A 5,302-nucleotide genomic window follows, 5' to 3' on the forward strand; every position below is an offset into this window, starting at 1 on the left:
TAACATGTGGAAGCCTTGGTTAGTTTCTTGATTGTTATAGTAAAGGTCTGAATTCTGCCATAACAAGAAATTCATTTTTACTTTTTTCAAAAGTATGAAGGAATATATCATTGCTTTAAAACCACCATCTCCATTAGCTCTGCTCATCAGAAATATGAGGGCCACCTATGTGATTCACATTTTATGTTGCCCGCATCTTTATCAAGTAAAAAAATATAAATAATATTAAATTTAGTAATTCATTTAACCCAATATATCACACATATTTTCAATCTAACAGTCAAAAAAGAACTGTAGTTTTACATTTTTATACCTTAAACTCCAGTGTGTATTATTTTTCAATTATTCCAAGTTACTCTTTTCTAATATGTACTTCACACTAATTTATCCTGCATCTGTATTGTAAACATTATTACAGTATCAAGTCTTATTAAAATGAAATGTTATTCCAATGTGTACAGTAGTGCCCTCTAAAACACAGTTTTGCTTTTTAAGGTTTCAGTAACTTGTGGTCAATCTCAATTTAAAAATATTAAATGGAAAATATAAGAAATAAACAATTCATATATAAATCACTTTTATTATGGTATATTGTTATCATTATTTTATTGTGTTATTAGCTATTATTGTTAATCTCTTACTGTTTCTAGTATATAAATTGAACTTTATCAAAGGTATGTATATGTAGGAAAAAATGTAATGTATATAGAGTTTGGTACCATCTGAGCCTTCAGGCTTCCTCATAATGTCATAGAACATATCCTGCTTTAATAAGAGGAGACTACTGTAATTGCTTCCAAGTTTGCCAGTAAACCGTATTTGAGTTGTCTTTTGATTTGAATAACTATATTTTTCACACATATTTCTAGTATAAATATCATCCTTTCCTACTTTCTTTTTTCATATATTATACATTTTTTAAATACACAGATTTTTAATAATGTTGCTTTTCTCTGTTCAAGTGCACTGCAGCTTATGCCTAGCTGCTGTAAGCTATCAAGTATAATTGTTATTTCCATTACCTGATGTCTGAGTCATTGTCTGTGTCACTATTCACAATGACCTGTGAATACTGTCTTCATTACCATCTCTTTGACTTATTTAGCATTGCTTCCCAGCCTGATTAATTTTTAGACTGTATAGTATATTTATTTTCAAATCATGAAAGTTTTCCTTTCTTACCATTTACTGTAAACAATGATTTACTTTACTAGTGATTTTTTTTTATGTAATAACTTCAAGATAACAAGAAAGAAAAATCAATGAACACAAAAAAGAGTAGAATATTAAGGAAAAGGCAAAAAGGAGAGATGAAGAAAGACCAAGTTTCTAAATGGAGCCTTTTTATTTTCTGAATATTTCCTCCACTCGCTGGGTGGTACTCCAGCAGTTAAGGTGCATTATGAGATAGCTATGTGCCAGGCACTATTCAAAGTCTGCTATAAATGCCAACCGGCTTAACTCTCAAAAGTCTATGAGGTAGGCAAATTTGTGTTTCTACTTTATAAATGCTAAATGACTAGACTGTAGTACATATAATACAGCCTAAAGTAACTAAACAATTTTTTGTGAGGGCCAGAGCCAGGATTTGGCCCCATTGTGTTTGGTCCCAGACACTGAGCACTTAATGAATGTGATCTTCTGCTTCTAAGCTACTGTAGAGTTGGGAAACTATTTATATAACAAAGCATACTATTTAGTGATGGTTTATTTTTAGAAAATTAAGTGTCTCTTCATTAGCTATGTGGCTAAATGATGACTGTAGATCTGCAATATTATTTTCCAACAATAAAATGTTTCTTTTTGTAAAAGTTGCTCAAATAGTGAACACATTTTAGTTTCTGTGCGTGTTAATTTTACCATCACTATCACAACATCTTATTTGTTTTGATTTAAAATATTTGTATTTCGAAAGACTACAGAAAATAAAATTATCAAGAGAAAGAGATTTTCTATGAAGTGCATGCCTATAATTAAAGTCACGAATTGCACTTCTACTCAAACAAGACCTTTTAAATATAACTTTTTTTTTTTTTAAGTTGGGATACCTCAAATATGATTTACAGAGAGTGACATTCATTTTTATAGGTATACTAAAGCAAAAAAATCATTAGAATGTATGTTTCAGGTTACTACTTCTTCAATTAATTAATGAAGAAAAATAGTGATTGTAGTTTTCAAGAACAACTTTAATGTGGAGGTCAAAATGAATTCTTTTTGTTTCCCCAGAGAAAACATCATCCTCCCATATGATCTTATGTATTCAGTTGCTTTAGCCTTTACCCTTTTAATGAAGGAAAAAATATATAAGTAGAAAATTATAGGTAAAAAGTACTAAAAGAATAATGTGTACACTAGTGAAAAATATTAAAAGGATGTTAAAAATTTTAAGAAAAAAGGGAAAATAAAACAACCTAAGAAAACACATACAATTTATTTATTCAATTAATACTATGCACTAATGTGTGCTTGGCAGGGAACTACATAACATGAGGGAAATAAAAACTGGTAAAAAAAATATATAACATAGAAATCATACATAACTTTTTAAAACATCATGGTTTAAAACTGACTGCCAAATGTCTTAAGACAAGTTTGAACAATTGAAAAAATTAAGTTGTCCAGATTTTAGACCTGTGTTATTCAGGTGGAAACTGACACAGATAACAAATAATCGCATAATGATAAAAATGGGATTGATTGCTTTTCCCCCAATGATTCTTTAGTGGAATGATATTAACTGTGTTATGAAAAATATGTTTCATGTTCAAGTATATTTGGGAAATACTGGGCTATGCAAAGTAAAACACACGTTTTCATTGCTGGATTACTCAAATGCTTTACTACCTTGATAAATATTGTGAATCTCCAAGATTGTTGTTATACTGATCAATTTTTATATTGCTATAAAGGAATACCTGAGGCTACACAGAAATACCTATAAAAGAATTTATAGAGAAAAGAGGTTTAATGTGGCTCATGGTTTTGCAGGATGTACAAGCATGAGTTCAGCTTCTGATGAGGGTCTCAGGAAGCTTATAATCATGGTAGAAGGTGAAGGGAGCCAGCATATCACAGGGTAAGAGAGTAAACAGGAGAAAGAGAAGAGATGCAGTACTCTTTTAACAAGTAGAATTTGTAAAAATTCAGAAAGAGAATTCACTCATTACCACCAGGATGGCACCAAGTCATTCATGAAGAATCTGCCCCCATGACCCACACACCTCCCGCAGCCCCCAGCTCCAACACCAAAGATCACACTTCTCCTTGAAATTTGGAAGGGACACACATCCAAACCATACAATTTATATAAAATACTTTTTTTTCCAAATACTTTTGACCTCAGACTTCTATAATTAAAGAAATATCATTCTTATGGGAAATCAAATATACATAAACAGAAAGAATACTGGATTTGTGGACACAACATTTTGATTTTGAACTTCTAACATATAATTTGAATTGTCTTTTAGTTTTTTAAATGAAATCCCTTCACTAAGCTGTGCAGGGTGAATTTTTCTTATTTAGCATACATTCACATTCCACAACTGATTTTCATAATCAATAAATCAGTCATTTTTATAATGACATTTTTCACATGTGATATCAAAATTTTGTATAATAGAGATTCTGCCATAAAATAGCTATGTTTGTTGGTATAAATCACTTTACCCTCTCTGGGTCTCAACTTCCTTACCCCTCACATCAAGAATGTTGCATGAGATAATTTTTAAGACACTTTATGACAATCAGTTGAAAAACTGGTGTGGGTCCTTTAATAGCTCTCATTCTACTTAAAGGTAAATCTTAGAGATTCCAGAGAATCTCCCTATATCTACACTGACATCACAGAAAGCATCTTATACAAAATATATTTAATAGTTTTGATGTCTACTTTCCAAATCTACCACTTGGTTTCCACCTTAACATCAGAGGATTTGGTCTGATGTTTTGTCTTTACTTTCTGCTTGGCTCCTTTTCTGTTTTGCCCTGAAATATAGTTGCTAAGGTTTAAATGTGTCTCCACCAAAATTCAGATACTGAAATTCTGTGGGCAGCATGATTGTATTAAGAAGTGGGGTCTTTAAAAGGTGATCATGTCATAAGGATCCCTACCTCATAAACGGTATTAAGATCCTTGTAAAAGAGGTTTCATGCAGCATTCAGCTGGCTTGCCCTTCTGTCTTTTGCAATGGGAGGGCACAGTATCCTCCCCTCAGAGGATGCAGCAACAAGCTGAAATTTTGGAAGCAGAGAGCAGTTTCCAGACAACCAAACTGCCAGCGCCTTGATCTTGGACATCCTAGTTTCCAGAACCATGAGAAATACAATTTCTGTTCTTTATAAATTACCCAGTCACAGGTATTTTGTTATAGCATCAGATAAAAGACTAAGACAGTAGTCATTCTCATTTATTTTTTGAATCCACACCAGGCTGTTCCAAAGTCAGTTCACAACTACCTTCACACCCAGTTCAGTCTCCTACAATCCTTATCACCTACTCAATAACCCAAGCAATACCCACCTAGGAGGAAAGAATAAATAACTACTTCCCATCTGATCACTGATGGAACCAATATGGTTATCAGTTAAGTACCATGCCACATTTAGGAGAAATGTGCAGCCAAGAACCAAGGATGTGTTTGTTCACTGTTGGTGTGGTAAACTGAACAAAATACAGTTTGGGGCCTAGAATTAGGGTTCAACAGTGAAATTGTAAAAAAAAAAAAAAGAAAAAAAAGAAATTTGTGTTCAGAGCGATTGGAATTTAAATACAAAATTTGTTGCATACTATGTGCTTGGACTTGAACCATCTAATTTGCTACTATTCTCCATGTCTGTTACCTTTTCTGTATATTTGGGATAGTAATTCATATTTCACAAAGTTAAGGTGCATGCAAGTGAGAGAAATATTTTTTAATGCCCAGTTCTGTGCCTAGCATGTAGATGGTGTATAATAAATAATACTTGTTTTTCCCTTTGTTTTTCTGGACTTTGTTTTCTTACATCATGAATCTTTCTATCTACTTCATTTGATTCTCTAAACTCTGCATTTAATCGGCCTGATAATATTTTCTCCTGAGGTTTCCAGGCCTCCTCTTTTTACCACTTAAATTCCTTTTTGACTGAGCTTTGCTCTCTGAGCTCTTTTTCGATTGAGGTTTGATATTGTCTTGCTTTTACTAGAATAATCATACCTCTAATATGTTTGCTAAATTTAACTGCCAACAAATATATCCAGTGACTGTTCATGTATAATATATGGTTTAGTATTTTATTGCACAAACATAGTTTAAACAAT

Source organism: Piliocolobus tephrosceles, chromosome 3 (assembly GCF_002776525.5).
Source record: "Piliocolobus tephrosceles isolate RC106 chromosome 3, ASM277652v3, whole genome shotgun sequence".
Classification (NCBI taxonomy): domain Eukaryota; kingdom Metazoa; phylum Chordata; class Mammalia; order Primates; family Cercopithecidae; genus Piliocolobus; species Piliocolobus tephrosceles.